A 22,849-nucleotide genomic window follows, 5' to 3' on the forward strand; every position below is an offset into this window, starting at 1 on the left:
CTGTTTCCTTAATTCCAAGATTTTCATTTAAAGTACTTGTTTTTAAAAACCGTAGAGCATAATTAAAATATTTTTGTTTGATGTACTCTGACACACATTTTTCAAGGTGGGTAGGTAGGTATCTTTTTTTGGCTTTTTAATATTGATCAAATTGATGTCAAAGTGTCATTAAAAAATTCCAGACTCGACAGAAATTTATTAATATTTTCAATACACACTGGATATCTAGACAGATGAAATATATAATATTGTTAAAAAATATTAATCTAAAAGCATCCAATAGAAATCACATTCCACAATTTTAAAAGGAAACAGTATCTATTTCTAATAAATAAAACAATTTTTTTTTAAATCAAAAATTCAAAGTGCTGAAAAAATGATTGGGTTGGGGTATTTTTGATGGGTCAGTCTGAGTACATCAAAGAAATTTTTTTTTATATTGTTGCCCTTATTTGCTAGTACTGTATTTAGTTGACTTGAACTTTGACCTAGTTTACAAATATACCCCAGAAACTTTAAATTAACTAAAGACTTTTGAATATTGAGTGATGTATGTTGATAATTAACATTAATTTTATACATGTTTATGAGCTCATAAAACTGTTCTTTTAAACTATATGATATTCAGTTAACCACAAAAACTGATATCTTAATATTATGAAAATACATTGGGATGGAATCTCACAAAGTGGATCGTGCAATGTGACAATTGCTTTGAAACATGTAACATGTAAAATGATAAATAATTATTTATGATGATTTCAACTTAATTATTCAGTTGAGGGTTGCATTCTGTATATGCTAGTAGCTTAAAAATAGCTGACCACTCTTAGATTTTATAGATACATCTTTAAAGAAGCTAAAAGCAGGTGACATATGTGTTCCTTGGAACACTTTAGTTTGTAATGATATTGATGTCCTGTACTCTTTTATAACACTTTCTCTTCTTTCAGCAATGTTAAGCTTGATTTAGCCAGTGCAGTATTAAGAAGAGAAACCTTGACTAAAGTAAAGATGATTTGCATAACAAAGGCAGTAAGTTTATTATATAATATTCAAGATCTTCAAAATATCCCGTCTCTTTTAAATACCGGTACATGTATTGAGAATGATTTGTTGAAGCTTAGCACTTTCAGATGTGAATACATGTTACATCTTTCCCTCATCATTCGTAATCTTCTTCCAAAGAACCACTGGCCAGAAAAGTTGAAACTTATGCTGAAGCATCCTGGGGTAGTGTAGATTCTAAATTATTTAAATTATGACCCTTGGGGTAGGGTGGGACCACAATAGAGAACCCAACTTTTACATTGAAATATACAAGAAAAATCTATAAAAATCTTCTTCTTGGGCATTACCAGTACTAGGAAAGAAAAGCTGAAACTTATGCAAAATCATTGTTGGGTAGTGTAGATTTTAAATTGTTCAAATTATGACCCCAGGGATTAGGTTGGGTCACAAAAGGTATAACAAGGGGGAAATCTGGTAAAGAACTGCATCATCAAAGCTTTTCAGGTAATTATAAGTGATGTGGCTCATGAGCCTCTTGTTATATAAGTTTAGCTGCAGAACTGTAGCCCTCTGCTTGAGAGTATTCGGATAGATAAAGCAGAGAGCTACAGACCCATGCATTGTTAAAAACCTTCGATTTACGCCGCCAATTTTTTTGTCACTACTTTAGGTATTTATTTCTATTTATTTCGTGTAGTTTAATCTTTCTCATGCTTTTAGAATGGTATCCTATAATAGTTCATGTATTTTAACTCTTATATTTGACCTTTGTTTACCTTTTAACGGTCCGAAACAGTCCTGTATATAGTTTTGTAATGTCGGTTTAAAAGAGTTCCATTTTGACGTCCGTAATCACAAACAGCCATTTGTTAGCGTCGAGAGGTAAGTAAATGATCAGGAATTAGAAGTTGAATGTATGATTAATTATTAAATACCATTTAAAATTATTTCCAAAGCTTGTGAAAGTATAAAATACACTAAAAAATACCCATAGTGAGCGACGAAAAATTGTCGGCGTAAATCGAAGGTTTTCACAACGCTTGGACCTGTAGCTCTCTGCCTTATCTATCCAAAATTTCTCAAGCAGAGAGCTACAGTTCTGCAGCTAATATAAGTTGATATTTTACAGAAAATTTGAGAAAATATTAACTGCAAATCTGTGTCTAAGCACCTGTAATACTGCACAATCTCACCATTTGAAAGAATAAACAAACTGATAAAAAAAAATGTAATTATAACTGAAGCATAGAATATTTGATTATGCTTTTATTGCTTACAAAATTATGTTTTTATAGGATGAATAAATCACAAGAGTCCAAAGTTTTGATGACCATGCAGAGTCGAAATATTGAAACAAAGACATGCCTGCACTGTTCACTCAATTTTTCAGAATAACGTGTCAGATTGAAATCCATTTTATGTTGGACTAAACAATCAGGACATTTTTCTGGATCACAGGTTATAAGTGTTTACATTGTATATGAATGAGAAAGATTTTGCTCTTCCTATGTATACTTCAGATTGAAACCTGAAAATGAGAATTGACCAAGTACATGTATTTTTAATAAGTAAACAATTCATATTAATATGATGAGCAGTTGCACGATCTGAATTTTTATTGTATCTTTATATTTCACTTTGCACAAATTTAAAAGTATTTTTTATGCACTGAAATCTTTATGACGATTTAAAATGTTTTATCATTAATTTTTTTTCAGGCACAAAGTATTGACAAAACCAAAGATTACCTGGTAGTCTGCAAATGGAGTGATCATTGGATGAGCCAGACAACACCATTTCCCTCGGAAATTTTAGAATAGAGGCAATCTCCATCATCATAGATGACTGATGTCGACATTTTCTCACTTCTGTGTCTTGTCTTTTCTACAGCATGGACTCCAGCATCAGTGGGCACTTGACAATTATTCTTCTGATTTTGTTGTAATATCCTTGAATATAGGACAAACAATTCATTTATCTTTTAAAATATTGTTAAATTTTACTTAATAAAACGATGAAAACAGTGCAAACAAACTGGTTTATCCTATGATCTAAAACTGTTTTATGTTTCAAGCATTTATAATTTTACAAGACTTATTAAAAATCCGTTAAGGTACTTGGTTTCTCAGCCAAGAAGGATAACTCTGTAATTTATAATTTAATTCAGAATTTCAAAATGAATCTTGAAAAATTAAATCTGTTCATGCAACAGTTTTTATTTTATCATGATAATGTTTATAACTTTTCAATGTCTTTTAAGGTTGTTTGAAGTTCTCAGAAATGTCTTGTAGAAAGTCGAAATGTTAACCTTATATAGTAAAACTCTGTTAAAGAAAAGTCGATGGGACCAATGAAAATACTTTGCTATAACTATACACAAATAAACAGAAATAATGATTTCACATTTGAGGGCGAGACAGCCCCATGACAATGGGCCAAGACAGAGATATCTCAGCCCCGAGGGAGAGACAGCTCTACTCAGGCCCAAAAAAATTATAGTCTTGTTTCCTGTTACCCAACCTACCCTAATTTTTCACACCTGACCCTACAGTTTTTTAGGTTTGGAAAAAATCTGGAATTTCCGTAATTTCATGTTCCATGTTCTAAAACTGAAAAAAATAATAATGTATATTCAAGTGGTAATTTATGATACTACAGGGTATATGTTTTAAATATGGACTTTTATAACATACTACTTGAGTCATGCATCAAAAGAAAAATTTAATTTGTAATGAAAATATTGGTCTCTGACATGTTTAATTTGGTTTTGTATTAGTTCATATCGAAAATAAAAAGAAATTAAAAAATAAAATAATTTTCCTGCCTACCTACCCAATTTTTTCAGGCTGGTAGCAGGAAACAAGATAATTATTTTTTTGGCCTTACCAGGCACTGTCTCACCTAGTCCAAAACCTCTGTATCAGAGCTGATACACTACTAAGTATATGAATGATATAGGCATATATGCATGTTTGCGTACTAGGGAACTGTCAATGAATAAACTTACTTTGAAAATTTACAAATACAAAAGGAAAAAAAAAAAAATGCTGGGACTCAAAAATCAAACTAAAGGAACCTAGTACATTATTTCATACCCTCAATATATATGCATCTACAGGTACTTAATTATGGCTTAATATGTATAATGTACGTGTTTATGCTTTTCTATCTTGTAGTTGCACCAGGCAGCTATTCAGATTCCTGCAATGAAAATTTTTGTTCTGAAAACTCATAAAAATTAAAAGGCTTTCTGTTAAATTGTTTTATTGAAATAGAGAGAGGAAAAAAAATATAATATATTTTTAAAAATCATAATCCTTCACACTTGCGTTATGTATTTTAATTTTATGTGTATAGGAATATTTTAAATTTTGGTATTCTGTTATATTTAAGGTAAACAAAAATGTATATCCTCAGGCTGGGTCTGAATTTACCTAACACCGATACATTACAGGAAGGTTTGGAAGGGCAAGGTCAAAATTCATTGGTGACGTAGTTTAATTGATGCAGACAACAAACGTTGTTTTGCACCGAGATTAAAAATAAAATATCAACGAAGGATTTATGTGTTCAAAGAGTTGGAAGTATAACAAAGTCAAGAAATATGTGGCATGTGCATGTGGGGACATCACTTGTTCACATACTGTGAGACAGAAACAATAATATGACTTATTTTGACCGTGTGTTACAGTTTTTTAACAAACGTGAAGGAGTTGGATTTATAAGGAAAGCTGAGGTGAAACGTTAAGGTAAGGCAGCAATTATAATTTTTAAAAATCTTAATCCTAGTGATATTACTTTGATTGATCTCTAATGTTTCGTGTTGACTATAAATTATAAAACTAATTTTACTTGAGCTAAATTTGCAGTAGCCTAGCCTCGATTATTCTATTGAAATGTTATGTATGAATTGAGTCATACCTCTTTGCCTTTACGCAGTGACTAACCCTTTTATGAATCTTTGGTCCCTTGGGTCTCAGTCTGGGTATGAAAGTTTTGTTGAAGAAGTTATATTTCTTGTAGTATAAATCTATACTTGGAAGTCTCGGGCGTTATAGTTTTTCAGACGTCGATAACCATAGAGCACTCCCGAACGTGTGCGACGTCATTTCCTTACTGACGACGACGTACGGAAAATTACGAACAATGGATGATCCCCTTCCGAAGTGGTGGCCATTTTGACAATGTTAAACCTCCGTAGACTTTGAATTTGCCGCCGTGTGTATACACTGGTTGACCTCGAGGGTTCGGATAAACGGAGGAAGGTTGGAAAAAAAATGATCTATCGATCGGAACTGGGTTGAAAGCCAAGGTATTTATATATTTTAAGATTTTTTGCGAAAAGTGCTTACAGTAACTTGGTGGGACAGACTATAATAATGAATTCGTACAGTGAAAATAATCGAAACTAGTCTACTCTAGAACATGTACAATAGCACAATGTTTGTTATTAATATTTAATTTTGAATTGGTTCAACTTTCATAAAATTACATCAACGATGTTGGCCCCAAATATCTCCTTGGAGATGAAGACGGGGAAAGTTTTTTTTTAATTCAAATCCAATGAAGAACAGCTTAATATAACATGGGTTTAAAATGTCATTAGAATATATATCTCCCTAATTTTCAAACAAAGTAAATGTCATTTAATTTTAATAATGTACAATGAAATAAATTTAATTAACAATACACTCTAAATACAAGTAAATTTGATGCTGCATTGAAAGCTCCCATAGTACTGAAAATGGTGGTTCATTGACCCAGAGTGGTCAGGACATTTTCTGATGATTACTTGTGAACTGTAACTTATTATAGGGCTACTGTAGTTACAATCATAATGTTTCAAAATTGTATTAAACAGCAATGTCAAAACATGTATATTAAAGTAAAATGTTAAGTTTTGGCCAGTAATAATTGTAAAAACCTCAGTCTTTTATTTACCACTCTTCTGAAAAATATTTTTTGTTTCTTTTCAGGTGACTGTTAACCATCTACAATTAACTGAGCTCAGCTGGGAGAATATACAAAATTCTACCACAAAAGGACCACTTAAGTATTAGAAGAAGCCCATTTTTCATTACAGTAGAATACGCTATGATTTTCTTAAAAAATAAGAGCAACAAGAACTGTTTAAGGCTTTTCTCCATATCTTAATGAAATATGTTCAGGAGAAAATGGACAGACAAAGAAAAGCAATTGGAACTACATGTACTAGTATTCTGTCTTAGAGAACCTCCATTAAGACTGAATGGAGGTGACATTGACATGCACATGTATCAATACTCTTGAGTCTAACTTTCATAATTCCCTCCTCCTCAGCTTATATGAGTTAAAGCATTAAAACTATTATGATTACGTTTTTGTCTTATGGATTTCTTTATAAATGGTGTTAACTTTTGGCGAAATCAACTTCTTGGCCTAAGCTAGGTCATTTTCACACATCTGTTTCATATCTGGATATTGTACTTGAAATGACGTTAAAGGTAATCTTTATGATAAACATGATGACTTTAAATTTACGATCGTCAACTTCCCTTACTGGTGCAGCAATATACCTACATCACCTGCATACAGAAGCATTGGAAATGAATGGGAAAGTTATTCCCGTACACCCCTATCCAATCAAAACAAGGTTTTCACCTTTGGGAAAGACGTTTACCGTTTGCGGTGATTTTTTTGTTATGTTTTGTAACTTGTAAACATTATCCAAATAGTATATATATAGGGACCCTAACCTCCTTTGAAAAAAACATCCCTGCATCCGCGCCTTCGACCTACTAATATTACAGAAATGTTTTCTTTAGATATTTTAAAATATGCTCTTGTTCATTAAAATTACGCTCTGCACTGACTCTTTGTAAACAGTCTTTAAACAATTTCGCTCAAGTGTATGATATATAGAGCGTAACATTATTCACCAGGAAGTAGGATCCGTTTTGAATGTATCAAAAAAATAACAACTGTGGTATAATTGCTGTGTTGAAAAAAAAAATTTGTTTTATTGAGGAAATTTTGTTGAACAGGCCGGCGAGCTTTTTTGTTTCAACTGTCATATGTAAATCAAGTTTTACTGGTAATCAATATACGGAATCCAAATATTTATGAACCGTCTGACCAATTCAGCTAATTTACAGAGGAGTTACGAAATACTGGTTTAAATCACCTGACTGACATAGTTACATGTCACGAGGTGACGGTTATTTTTTTTTATTTGACTGACATACCCAAAGCTGTAGAAGGAGTGCAGGTATTTATGTGTTTATATGGTATCTAAACTAATGTATCATTCTAAAGAAATGCTTTTTAACTATAATTGCATTTTTCGTGTTAGGCACATGTTGTTGTTTTTTATGAAATACTGTTACTTGTAGTTATATTTCATCATTGAAACGAGACTATATTATGAATAAATGTGATCCAAATACATGTAGTACAGTAAAACAACCAACATACAGCTATATAAAGAATAAATATACAAGCGATGAGAGATAAAGATACCGTTACTAAGTACATGGTTTACTTGTGAAAATTATTTTTATTCAACTAAGAAAATGATATTTTTTTTAATTATACATTTCAATGTATTATTATGTTTCTTTTGGGGCCATGATTTTCACAACTCACACTTTGGCGGTGAACTTACACTTTATTGAAATTCTAATCAAGCCAACAGTTTCACTGCTTGGTTAACAGGAGATAAAAAAAAATCCTAAGGATACATGTAAGACTAATTTCGATTGTTTTAGTCTCATAACCTGGGGGGGGGTGTACCATAGAATTTACAATTTTTATATCCTTCTCCTATAAATGCTTTACATATATGCCAAATTTGGTTGGTTTTTTTAATAAATAAGTGATTCAAGACATGAAGTTGAAAATGTTCAGAAATTAACAACCGACTTATCACGCACGACTACAGACAAAAATGGATAGCAAAAATTCTTTGTGAAAGCTTTTGTGATTGAAACTCTTTTCCGTACCATAACTGGCTGGTTCAATATGTAGCGGTATAGAGTTCTTTAAGGCGGATTCAATTTGCAGCGGTAACGAATTGTTTTCGACCATATAAATGTGCAGTAATGATCGGTCGAATATTTGAATTTAAAAATAATGTAATCGAAATGAGTCTAAATGTTTGGAGATTTAGCGGTAATGTTGACATCCCATCTGAATAATTTGCATGAAAAAAATGGTAAGAAAATCATATTTGCTAGCACAGTAAATAAAATTTTCTATGTGTACAGAGTAGCCTGCTGTATAGCAGCATAAAAGGTGGAGATTTTAAAACTTATGTAATGAAATACACTGTAAATAGAACGTGACGTTGGGGTCCCCAAAGGCTTTCAATAAAGCTGGTCAGCTTTGGACATACTTTGTATGTTAGAGAGAGGGGTATGGGCAATTACACTCCATCTATGTTGTAAAGTTTCAGGATATACATGTACATGTAAGATGTCGCTTCTCAATCTAGTCTTAATTTTTAGATTCTTTTGTGGGAGAAGGATGGCCCGAGCGCTTATTGTCGATCTATTCTCGTCTGCATTAGGTTTAGTTTTCTGTGGTGTTGCCACGGTAACACCCGGCTTCTTCATTTATCAGGTAATTTATATTTTTATGAAATATTACAATAAAGAGTGAATACACCTCTGTGTTTTGCAGAATTGAGAAAATACAAATCTTTTTACATCTGTTCTATTGTAGAATCAAAGGTTGAGCATCTTTTACTTAAGCTATAAGGAGTCTAGATCTGACACATGGTCAACAAAGACTTATCTAGCTTATGATAAAGAGCGCGATACGAATGGATTGAACCATTTAGACATATAGTTTTGTTATTTATTATTATGTAATTTCTATTCAAAATCAGTCAAAAATATAGACCAATCTATGCATCACATTTTTAGTTATTAATATATTTTTTCAGCCCATTATGTTTGAATTATCTCACGTATAAAACTGTCTTTGAAGTCAGACAAAAGACAGCTGAAAGGGAGAGGGGGAGAGAGAGGTGCATAATAGATACTTGGTCTTTCAGTTGTAATTATTGAGAAATTAGCACAATAACTTTCAAATAGTCATCACAGAAAAAGCAGTTGGAAGTGTAAATATTGGATTTTTTTTAAAAAAAGGCTTTCATTGGTTGTTAGAAAGGAAAGTTATGTCGCAGCTGTTGCAGAAAAAAATACATAACCCACGTAAGCGGACTATGTAATTTTTTCTGCAATTATATAGCTGCATGCGATGCTAATTTCTGTAATATCAACCAATGAAAGAAATTTCTTGTTTATATTTATATCTGTATAAAAACTTATTTTAAGTAGAATTAAAAAGATTAATTATTGTATTATTAATACGTACGCCATAGGACTTTTCATTGATGGATTGTATGTTGTTTTAACGTCCCTCTCGAGAATTTTTCACTCATATGGAGACGCCACCACTTGCCGGTGGAGGGCTACAAATTTTGTCCTTTACTCGGCACTCAGGGCCTTTGAGCAGTGAGGGATCCTTATCGTGCCAGCACCTACTGCGACACGGGGCCTCGGTTTATACGGTCTCATCCGAAGGACCGGTCTCCACGTCCCGCAGTAGGATTCGAACCCACGACGTAAGGATGAACTTCTTACTTCGCGACTCTAGAACAGACGCTCTAACCACTGCGCCACGCGGGCGACTTCATTGATGGAACAGTCACTGATCAAATAATTTGTACAGATGATATGCCTGATGTTCTTCATGACCTGATATTCGGCAATGGTTTTCTTAAGAAATAAAGAATGTTTGATTGATTGTATATTGTTTAACGTCCCTCTCGAGAATTTTTCACTCATATGGAGATGCCACCAATTGTCGGTGGAAAGCTGCAAAATTTGTCCTATACTCGGCACTCAGGGTCATTGAGCAGGGAGAAATTTTTTTGTGCCAGCACCAAATGCAGCACGGGACCTCGGTTTACACAGTCTCATCTGAAGGACCGGTCTCCACGTCCTCCTTTGGTATTCGAACACGCGACGTACGGATCAACTCTTTACTTCGCCACCCTTGAGCAGGCGCTCTAACCAGTGCACCACAAGAATTAAAGAAGAAAATTTTCAGTGGTCATAAATATATTGATATCACTTTACATGTATCATCGATCAAATTATCACGGTATCATTATAACTATGTTTGGCAATCACATCTCGAGTGTTTTTATTTTTTGCACATTTTGTTTTAAATTGAGGGGATTAGCATATTGATATGTATTGTGTTCATACTTTTTGGTCTGATCCCCTATCATGGTACATGTATGTGTATTATTTTTTTCTTATTTAAGCATTTTTAATACTAAATTTCACCTACACATTGGTATTGATTTCATTACTCATTTATCAGCAAACAGAGTTGTCGTGAAATTGTGAAGCATAAAAAATATAAAGATCAGTGAAGTGATGCAAGGTTTAGTGTGTGTTAGCTCACCTGAATGAATGAATGAATGAATGAATGTAAAGATTAGAAAAGTCAACAATGAAAAAAATATAAATCTACTGCAGGTGGGTTATCATGTATTCGACACTTTAGTAAACGCTTAGCTTAATTAATAATCTGTATATATTACAACAAATATAAGATGTTTTAAATAGTTTAAGTTGAATTACAAAGATCTAACGGAAATAATTGAAAATATTTACATCCACTGAATATTTTCTTCTTTATTTCTTAAGAAAACCCATTGCGTTCATCCCTGCATAAACTACATTAGGCATATCACCTGTACAGATTTTTTGATCAGTGGCCGTTCCATCAATGGAACGTACAAAGACGTTTGCATCATTAACACAATAATTAATATTTTTAATCCTACAAAATGATAATTTAAACAGATATAAATATAAACAATAAAATGTCTTTCTTTGTTTGTTGTTACTGGAATGAACGGTCGCAGCTATTGCAGAAAAAATTTACACAACCCGCTTACGCGGGTTATGTATTTTTTCTGCAACAGCTGCTTCCGTTCATTCCAGTAACAACAAACAAAGAAAGCATTTTATTGTTTAAATATATTACCGAAATTAAGTGTAAATCGCTAAAATGAGTAAACCGGGCTCGCTACCCATTTTATAGTCACCTTGAAAAGGACAATCGGCGATAATGATGGATAAACATAACATTTTAATTCAAAACTGTCAGCGAAGGCAAATCTTATAGTAATAAACTATGTCCGTAAATTTCATGAAGAAATAATGTGTATTCATTCCGTTATTGTCAAAAACCCGGTTTTCAGTTTCGAAATTCCCGGCGGCCCGGCCCGAGTTTCGCTACCCATTTTAGTCACACTACAGAAGAGCGGAAATGAAGAAAACCACCTGTCTGGATGTATAGGCCCAATGATGGAATTAAGAACTTTATTTTAACAAGGATTAATTCACGCAAGTATTTAAATCAGTCCGATTGATCTGGCGTGTGTGAATTATTCCATAACGTAAGTATTAGCATGCTATGAATTTGGGGGTTATTTCTTGCAAAACGGAATCAAGCTCTATGTGGTAGATATTACTAGGGAATTCACATGGTCAAAAATTAATGTACCTTTTTTTAGTTTTCTGTCTTAGTCTAACTCAACACTCAAGGGAGGAGGAATATCTGCCAGGGTGTCCCATGTATCAGTAGAGTATGTCACATTGTGCCTGTTTAAGGTTAATCAAGTTCAAGTTCAGCTTATTTATGGATTCTATAACATTAGGTCTGTGCGAATGAGTTCAATAATTAATCCCTGCATGTACTTTTATTGGGTTACTCACAAGGGTGGATCTTAACAACTGCAGTGATATATAAGATGTGAAATTTCTATTTTCCTGTAATGTATAAGCCTTTGAGTTATCGTTTTTATTTATTACTTCCCTTTGGAGCACTTGTAAATACTGTTTACAGAGTATGCGCTATTGGTTTATTTTGTATGCTGGTGTTGCTGATAATTCGGAGATTACATACTTAATTAAATTGTACTAAATACAAAATTAACTTTATAACAAAGATTGGAGATCGTTGGTGACCGTTGGTGAAGTATAGGTAACGGCATTCGTGCACGTGTTGGTGATTTAGTGATTATGAAAATCTCAATAAAATAGCGCTATCTCAATTCTGTAAACAGATCATACCTGTATACGATAACTGGGTTCTTTTCATATTTAATTTTGTTGTTAAACATCGCTGGCATCCCGTGTAAATCCATATTTTCCCCTAAAATTACTTCTCCATACACTTTGTAAACATTGGTAACTACAAACTTCCGGTTATGGGGATTTGGTAAAGTCACCAAACGTGGTGACGTCAACTTGCGCACTACGTCATTATTTACATTGGTGAAACAAAAGAGTATATAAGCAGGCGTTACGGAGTCAGCAGTTACAGTTAGATATCAGATAGATAGAGAGAGCAGTCAGATAAATAGAGAGAGCAGTCAGATAGAAAGAGCAGTTATTACATAAAGCGGAATAGCAGAATGTAAGTTTGGGCAACAGTTATACAGACACCAAACACTTATTTACAAAGTTACAGTTATTAAAGTTTATCTATAACCCTATACGTTGGATGCCAGTCGATATACCCCCCCCCCCCTTTTTCTTTTATTCATAACCAGTATTACAAAGCGTAAGCTGCGCTAGAGTATTAATTAAATTGGATAATTCAACTTACCAACCAAGAGTTTTTCAGGGATGTACTTTTATTATTTATTAAATTAATCTAATCTCACAATAAACTCATTTAAACTTTTAAACAGCGTCTTTATTGAAAACAAGTCTTCTCGGGCACTTTCAAAGAAAGTGACTCTCATCAGCCACGTACCTCAAATCACTTGACTCGACACTAATCTAGTGTTTCGGCGGTGTGATATATACGAGGTTTAAGATTTTGATAGTATATTAATTAGCTGCAAATCCGCCATCATCAGGAGCCTATTTGCACATCTGTTATACAGATTATTAAATTAGTTAGGAGAGGAGCATATTACTCAGATTTTTAATGTGTTTAATGACACAATAGGGTTTTCTTGGAGGATTGTATTGCAATCCTTATATTCCTTTGAATATGCTGGTATTGTAATAATTTTATACATCGATTTTATTAGCGAATATCGCATACAGAATGGGGTTCCAAGTTTAAGTTTTTGTGACATTGATGACAGATGAATAAGATTTAATGTCCTCTCATATTCGCTAAGGTGGGGGACAAAAATAAAAAAAAAACTCATCAAAAGGGATTGACTGACCTTGACCTGATAATGCATATAGATGCTTTCTGTAAAAATAAATGTCTTCTTACAATAATTTAGTTTATAGTTAGAAAGTTTAAGTATCATAAGGAAAAGAAATATCATGTTTGACATACATGTAGATCTATTTCAATGAAAAAAAGTGATATTGTCAGAATAAGATCAATATTGCCTGACTGCACCTTGCAGGATGAAAATTTAGTTTTATTGATTTTAGAACTTCTTTTTTTTCTAATTAGAAACTAAAAAAAATTTTATGAATTCCAATTATATATTACTAATGATTATAATGTACATGATGTATGTAAAGCCTAAATTGATTCGTTATCCAATGTAGATTTAACAGTCGAGCTGGTTGATGACAGAAACTTAAAAAAAACTAGTGCTAATTGTAACGGGGACCGTTACAGATGTTCCCCAAACGCTCCCCACCTCCCTTTTGGTGCCATATTCCCTGTAAGTCTTATTAAATAAAACAACATTTGTGCATTTTTGACTTTAACAACGTTTTCCCAAAAGGATACCAATTATATTGAAATTTTAACATTGAACGTGTGCCCATGTGAATGCACGTGTGTAATGATCATATATTCTTGTCTACACTTTCTATATATTATATATACTTTATATTAAAGCATTTAGTCCAAAAGTATTTTAAAAATCACTCATTTAACTGTATATTAAATTTCACTTGTTCCAAATGCACGCACGTGCGTGCACGTGCATGAAGACCATACCTTTTTGTAGGAGGCCCTTATATCTATCTATGTTCTAAATCCCATCCTGTTTGGTTGAAAACCAAGGGAATTATAGCCATTTCAAGTTTCAGCCAATTAGATTGCAGTACACGTGCATCCACGTGATTTCAAGAATTCTTTCCTAAATCATATTGTAGAATATCCTAATGCATAACTATGTTTTAAATTTCAAAGCATTTCGTCAAAAATCAAATAAGATATGGTTATTTAAAGTTACAGCCAATCAGATTGCAGCACACGTGCATGCGCGTGATTTCTTGAAAATTTTTGTATATCATATTGCAGGATATCCTAATGCGTGAACATGTTTTAAATTTCAAAGCATTTCATCAAAAAATAAAGGAGATATAGCCATTTAAAGTTTCAGCCAATCAGATTGCAGCGCACGTGCATGCGCGTGATTTCATGAATTTTTCTTCATCCTATATTGTAGGATATCTTAATTCATGACAATGTTAAAAATTCCAAAGCATTTCGTCAAAAAACAAAAGAGATATTGAGATTTTTGTTTCAGCCAATCAGAGCAAGGCGCACGTGCATGCGCGTGAGTTCGTGCTAATTTGACAGTGTCATATTACATGTATTAACGCTATTAATATATCCTTATGTTATGAGTTTCAAAGCATTTCATCAAAAATGTAAAAGTTATAGCTATATTAATTATATCAGTCAATTAACTCATTTCACGCGCACGCACGTGCAGGCGTATGCGCGCAAAATGACCTTCGTTCCGCACACCTACACTACACACCTATTAACCCTAAAAAGGTTTTAGCTCAGTTGGGTGAACAGTTTCTGAGAACACTCGCGGACAAAAAAGTACCGGAGAACAAATAAGAAAAAAAATAATAATAACTAGAGCAAAGCTCGTTGCAAAGCAACGAGTGGGTCTTCCTTCCTAGCGATAAGCAAAAGATTAAATGTTTCTGTCTAGATTGTCAACTTTGCTAACATTCTCTTTTTCGATTTGTTCAGAAACCCTTACTTGAATTCTTTAATTTGGTGTGAGACTATAAAATGTTTTCTCAAAAGTATACAGTATCTTGAAATCGTATCCACAACAGTTTAACTTCCAATATTATGACTTTTTATATCGGATATATCATGTTTGTGAAACGTGTCATACTACAGAAACATAAGTGTTTTGCTGCATTACCATCTTAAAAATGGTTTTAAAATCATTTAATATACAATATAACTAGGTAAATAAAATAAACAAATTGCATATAATAATTCAAAAAATCCAAATGTATTTACAATAATGATGAACAATCCTGTCATTAGTTGCAATCGAGGAAGTTATAACCATTTTACTTTTATAATAAACGCAGCAGAAATGTGTTGTGCATGTTTTCGAATTTGACAGCTTTATATAGCAACTTGTAGGACATCCTAATAGATTAGTGTAAAATTTTAAAGGTATATTGTCAAAAATTACAATGGCTGTGTATTCGATTTTTGTCTTCAGCGAATCACAGCAAAGCACACTAAATCAAGTGCAAAGCTAAAAGTCTTGTACATAAACATAAATATGTTTGTCTAACTTATTCAAAAGTCAACTGTTTCGTTGAAAAACAAGCTAAATATAATACATTTAAAGTTTAAGAAACAAATCTCTTTGAAGGTATTGCCCTGCATAAGAACAATTTGAATTATATAACATATGCTACTGTGCCAAGTTTCACTTTACATTTGGAAAATGATATTGTGAAATTTTAGACAATGATGATAATGGATAAAATTATGTTTTTAAAAAATTTACTGGTGCCTTTAGCTCAGATGGGCTAATAAATATGCAACAGGCACAGTTTTGGAGTTGACATAAATGCTTATTAAATGAGTCTTAAAATATTGTTTCAAAAAATGTTACATGTACATGCCCTATATACTGTATTCCTTGGAATCATTTACACATGTTTATGCCTTTAATTAGTTGTATGCGCCAAAATAACAATTTTTTGCACATTATACTGTACAAAAATATTGTAAAAAGGTTATATTGACGAGTTGAAAAATTGACGATTTTGTGTTTACAAAAAATTGACGAGTGTTAATTTTGAAGAAATATTAAAGCAAGAATAACTAGATGAATCTCGTTGCGAGCAAAGGCAGCGTCTTCGGAATCACAAAAATTAAATTTTTGTACAAACTATCTGACGTGTGTAAGATTTGATTAAAATAAATTGCCCTCTTGTAATTTGATTTCATTTGAACATTAAAGAATTTTACAAACTAGGTCAAGCCTTGGTGTGTTAATTACGCTAATTTTACGCATGCAGTATTTGATACATATAATTTATTCAATGATTTTTAAAAATGTGATTATATATCACTATGTTTTCATAACTAATTACGAAAGAAATTAACAGTGAATTTGATCTAGTTGTAAAAGGAAAAAGCCGTGAAAATTTAAATGTAAAGTTGATACATATTGTCAATGTCTGATTTTGAACGCTATATATATATATGATTGCTTATCAAAATATTTGTAAATTTTGAGATAAAAAGAAAAATCGTAATTATAGTCAAAATTAGCACATCGTCAAAATTTCCACTTTTACAGTACACATAATGTAAACCATAATATATATTCCTGCTGAAGACAGAGGATCTATCTTAATCATTAGAAAAATATCTAAACTTTGAAAGGGAAGACCTTAATTAAAGAGGTCAACATGCTACACAAACAAAATATTATTATATTTAAAAATAACATTTATTCCAATGTAATTACTTACATGTATTTCTGTTACAAAAACTATTTCACTTGAAAAACTGAGAGCAATTGATATGTTCATATTTGTGGATTTATGTTAAGATTTTGAACATTTTGTGTTCAACAATTGTTCAGAAATTCTTATTCGTTGCTATAAGCAAAAGATATAATTAAAAATGATACACAGTGTGTTTAAAAATTGTCTTCACAAAAAACTTAATTTTCACTATGCTGTTTATTCCATGTCACATCCAAACAGATGATCTTCTGGCAAATCATGGTCATGCTTGGTATCAAAATTTCAGTCCCTTTCGAGATATACACCTATCCAAAAGAAATTGAAATTTTTTAATCTATAATTCTTTTACTAATAAAAAGTGCAATTCATGAGATATATAGATTATCAAATTGAGAGATAAAGATATTGTCACATTTTCTGTGTATGTTTGTAAATTTTAATACTCTTTCATCAATTAAAAGAAGTTTACACCAATTAAAGCAGTCATTTATGCTATTCCCTAATAAGACAACATACAAGTGCAAAGTAATCATGCACTAGTAGGTTTAGGATAATGTGCTAGAGTATTTATGGCAACATACTAGCACGAGGTGACAATGTGCTAGCATGTACGTCAGTGATAATATGCCAGCACACTGAATCCAACATGCAGTGAAGCAAAAACTCAACAGATTGTTTAAAGTTGTGTTTGCATGATATTTTGTTTTGTGTTAACACAGCAGCGTGTTGTTTAAAGCTATTTGGCAGTCTGTTGAAATTAACATGCTAACACACTGCAACTTCACATCATTGGAACACCATAATTTTAAAACTCACAAACCAATATATATGATTACTAACTAGGTAATTGCAACTGTAAATGCTATTTCATGGTGACAATAATGTAATTACTGTATATTAACTGATCAATTATAATAAGGCGTGTCCAGATAGGGCCACTTGCTAAAGCTCAATAGCACTTTCATAAAAGCGTGCCATCTTACGACACAAAAGACGCCATTAGGCTATCACACAGCTCGCCATCACAACACTGAAAAACACTTTCTCACTAACACAAGTTCGCACCACATGCTGTTACACACTGTCATGTTTATACAATTTCACACAACAAAATATCAGGCTAACACGAGTTCACGCAACACACTATCATGCTAACAAAAATTGAAAAATTGCATATTGTTTAACACAAGTTCACACAACACGCTGTTCAATAACACAAGTTATCAACAACACGCAGTCTCCCTAATACGAGATATACAACACAAAGATTAGCTAACACAAGTACTGGCAACACACTGTCACCTTAGATGAATTCACACAACACACTGTCACCTAATATGAGTTTACACAACATTAACATTTTTTGTTCAGTAATATATACCAAAATATTGATTGTAACACAAAGTTACGATTAACAGGCTGTCTCACTGGCACTAACACTTTTTGCCCTTAATGTGTTGAGATAACACACTTTTTTCTTGGTATAATATGAACAACACACTGTCATGTTTTTCACACAACACACTGTCAGTATGTTTTAACAAAATAATCACACAACACATATCAAGCAAAACACGAATTCTCAAAACAGGCTGTCTCACTATTCACTAACACAGCTTCACACCAAAACTGTTGCGATAACACACTGTCATCCTAATACCATTTCACACAACACACTGTCATCCTAATACCATTTCACACAACACACTGTCAGCTTAAACATTGAGTTCACACAACACACTGGAGGTAACACAATTTCAAAAAAAGGGCGATATCTCTAACAGTGATTTTCAAAAAATCCTTCAGTCTGGAATTAACTTCAGATAATTGTGCACCAACCCTGAAAATTTCACACAACACAAAATCTCTCTAACACCAGTTCACACAAAATTTGTGCAGAAAAAAAGAACAATACATAATAATAATAATAATAACAAGATACGATCTCGTTGCGACACAACGAGTGGGTCTTCCGTCCAATTCTTGATGAGATTACACAACACGATTTTGAACACGATTTACACAACACGCAGTCTAAAATAATGATTTACACAACACAAGTCTCGTACGAGTTCAATCAACAAAGATGAGTTTACACAACACACTGTCACACATTAAAGATTTTAAAAAACATCGGCCTTTTGCCCCTAACGGCCAAGAATTTTAGGATTCAGCCCTTTTTGTCATATCATCATAAAGATCTTCAGACAACATTTTGTGTTCAACAATTATTCAGAAATTCTTTTTCGTTGCTAACACTATTAGCAAAACACAATGTCTAAGGGGCCAACACGTTCACACAACACACTCACATTGGGGACGTTAAAGCAAAAAATTTGAAAGGTTGCATACTGTTCAGAACATTATTTTGAATATCATTTGTTCAATGCTGCTTATCAAAATATTTCTCCCTTTCGAGATAAAAGCATCAAAGATTTAGCATTCTGGCCCCTTGTGGCCCCTAATTACCGGGGTATGTACCATACGACATGAAAATCATAATATATAGCTGTAACAATATATATCAACATCTCTCAGTATGTGAATGAGTGAAATTCTCAAAATATTAACAAAGTATGATAAAGAGTTATCGATTGAAGGTTTTTCCCATTGCTAAATGAGTGCCCAGCCCCTTTATGGGACTTCATAAATCTTAAGATTTTGAACATTTTGTGTTCAACAACTATTCAGAAATTCTTTTTCGTTTTTGAGCTATTAGCAAAAGAAATATTTAAGGGCCAACCCTTCAACTCCTTAATGGGGACGTTTAGCAAAAAATGAAAGGTTGCATACTGTTCAGAACATTATTTTGAATATCATTTGTTCAATGCTGCTTATCAAAATATTTCTCCCTTTCGAGATAAAAGCATCAATTTTTTAACAAATTTCTTGTTGCAATTTAACTGAGCAATATTTGTACCTTTTTTGACATGAAAATCATAATATATAGCTGTAGATGGTTGTGATGAACATCTTTGCTTCAGTAATGTATTACAAAATATTCCCTGCCCATAATGCGAGCTCTTATGATAAGACCTTGGCAAAAGAAGATTGTGACTTGCACATTGCCCAGCACCCTTTTTCCGCAGTATACTTTGGACACACATCTTAAGATTTTGAACATTTTGTGTTCAACAACTATTCAGAAATTCTTTTTCGTTTTTGAGCTATTAGCAAAAGAAATATTTAGGGGCCAACCCTTCAACTCCTTAATGGGGACGTTTAGCAAAAAATGAAAGGTTGCATACTGTTCAGAACATTATTTTGAACAGCTTTTGTTCAATATTGCTTATCAAAATATTTCTCCCTTTCGAGATATAAAGCATCAAAGATTTAGCATTCTGGCCCCTTGTGGCCCCTAATTATGTACCATACGACATAAAAACCATAATATATAGTTGTAGATGGTTGAGATAAACATCTTTGCTTCAGTAATGTATTACAAAATATTAACTGATAAAGAGTTATCGATTGAAGACTTTTGGCCCCTCTGGCCCTGTAATTCGAGTGCCCAGCCCCTTTTTCGGGATATCATCTTTAAGATCTTAAGATTTTGAACATTTTGTGTTCAACAACTATTCAGAAATTCTTTTTCGTTTTTGAGCTATTAGCAAAAGAAATATTTAGGGGCCAACCCTTCAACTCCTTAAAGGGGACGTTTAGCAAAAAATGAAAGGTTGCATACTGTTCAGAACATTATTTTGAACAACTTTTGTTCAATATTGCTTATCAAAATATTTCACCCTTTCGAGATATAAAGCATCAAAGATTTAGCATTCTGGCCCTTTGTAGCCCCTAATTATGTACCATACGACATAAAAACCATAATATATAGTTGTAGATGATTGAGATAAACATCTTTGCTTCAGTAATGTATTACAAAATATTAACTGATACAGAGTTATCGATTGAAGACTTTTGGCCAAACATGTGGCCCCTAATTCGAGTGCCCAGCCCCTTTTTCGGGATCTTCTTAAAGATCTTAAGATTTTGAACATTTTGTGTTCAACAACTATTCAGAAATTCTTTTGAGTTTTTAAGCTATTAGCAAAAGAAATATTTAGGGGCCATACCCTTACAACTCCTTAAAGGGGACGTTTAGCAAAAAATGAAAGGTTGCATACTGTTCAGAACATTATTTTGAACAGCTTTTGTTCAATATTGCTTATCAAAATATTTCTCCCTTTCGAGATATAAAGCATCGAAAAAATTTAAACTAGGCCCCTTGTTATTAATTATGTACCATATCGACATAAAAACCATAATATATAGTTGTAGATTGTTGAGATAAACATCTTTGCTTCAGTAATGTATAATAAAATATTGACTGATAAAGAGTTATTGAATAAAAACTGTTGGCCCCTTTCAGCCCTTAATTTGATGAGTCAGCACATTTTTCTTGATTTCATATTAAAAAACTTATATTTTGCACAAATGTTGTTCTTTTTATATCAAATGACAAGATTTTATAAAATATTTCGATTTTAATTATTTCAGTCTCAAAAAATTTTTCATAAAATGCGTCCAATATTTTTAGCTATCGAGAAAAATACTAGGCACTTCCGGAAAATATCCAGACCATGTTGCAACATCAACATGTCCTCTATCACACTAAAAATTTCACCTTTATATTTCTTACCGTTTTTGAGTTCCATCACAGACAAGGAGGACCTCTAAATTTCGATCAAAGGGCGATAACTAAAATTTGCCGGAAGTGAATTTCAAAAAAATGATTTGCCGGAATTAACTTATAATGACAACGCATCTGACTGTGAAAATTTGAAGCAAATCGAAGGAGACATCTCCGAGAATTCTTATGCACAAATTTTGTAAGAAGAAAAAAGAATAAAAATAATAATAATAATAAAGGTACAAAAAGAAACCGAAGAAAATGAAAACAGGGTCTTAGGTTTAATTACGGAAGACCCTAATAAGAAAATTGAAAAAGAAACAAAAGAATAATAGAAGGGTCTTCCGCTGAAGACGGAAGACCCTAATAATAACTAGAGCAAAGCTCGTTGCAAAGCAACGAGTGGGTCTTCCTTCCTAGCGATAAGCAAAAGATTCAATGTTCCTGTCTAGATTGTCAACTTTGCTAACATTCTCTTTTTCGATTTGTCTCAAAAACCCTTACTTGAATTCTTTAATTTGGTGTGAGCATGAGGTCTAAAGGGTACTCTCTCTAACAGCATTCTTGAAATCGTATCCACAACAGTTTAACTTCCAATATTATGACTTTTGATATCGGATATATCATGTTTGTTGCAATTATGTTTGTGAAACGTGTCATACTACAGAAACATAAGTGTTTTGCTACATTACCATCTTAAAAATGGCTTTAAAATCATTTAATATACAATATAACTAGGTAAATAAAATAAACAAATTATATATAATAATTCAAAAAATCCAAATGTATTTACAATAATGATGAACAATCTTCATTAGTTGCAATCAGTAAGTAGAACAATACTTTTATAATAAACGCACAGAAATGTGTTGTGTATGTTTCGAATTTGAAGCTTTCCACTAGCAACTGGTGGTACCTCAATAGGAGTGTAAAATTCTCTGAAAGGTATATTATGAACATATTACATATGGCTGTGTATTCTTTTTTAGCGGCTTTGGCGGAATGCAGCAATCACTAAATCAAGTACAAAGCTAAAAGTCTTGTACATAAACATAAATAAGAATATCTACGCTAACTTATTCAAAAGTCAATTTCCACCAAATATTGTACAAGCTAAATATAATGCATTTACAGCATTAAAGAAACAAATCTCTTTGAAGGTATTGCCCTGCATAAGAACAATTTGAATCCCCTACACTAAGGATGCTCTGTGCCAAGTTTCACTTTGGTTCTGGAAAATGATATTGTGAAATTTTAGACAATGATGATAATGGATAAAATTATGTTTTAAAAAAATTTACTGGTTCCTTTAGATCAGATGGGCTAATAAGTATGCAACAGGCACAGTTTTGGAGTTGACATTGAAATGCGACTGGACATCTCTTCAATCTTGTTTTAGAAAACTACATGTACATGCCCTATGTACTGAATTCCTTGGAATCATACACATGTTTATGCCTTT

General features: G+C 32.6%; 1 long non-coding RNA gene across 1 annotated transcript; it reads left to right on the plus strand.

The window, feature by feature from the left end:
* The first annotated feature begins 960 nt into the window (after positions 1 to 960).
* LOC134275571 (uncharacterized) lies at positions 961 to 2,867 on the plus strand. Its single transcript, XR_009993852.1, has 3 exons — positions 961 to 1,035; positions 2,307 to 2,469; positions 2,730 to 2,867. It is a non-coding gene; the product is annotated as an uncharacterized LOC134275571 (long non-coding RNA).
* Positions 2,868 to 22,849: the final 19,982 nt, after the last annotated feature.

The sequence above is a fragment of the Saccostrea cucullata genome, unplaced genomic scaffold (assembly GCF_032062105.1).
Source record: "Saccostrea cucullata isolate Sc308-1 unplaced genomic scaffold, CSIRO_AGI_Scuc_v1 ctg461, whole genome shotgun sequence".
In the NCBI taxonomy this organism is placed as follows: Eukaryota; Metazoa; Mollusca; class Bivalvia; order Ostreida; family Ostreidae; genus Saccostrea; species Saccostrea cuccullata.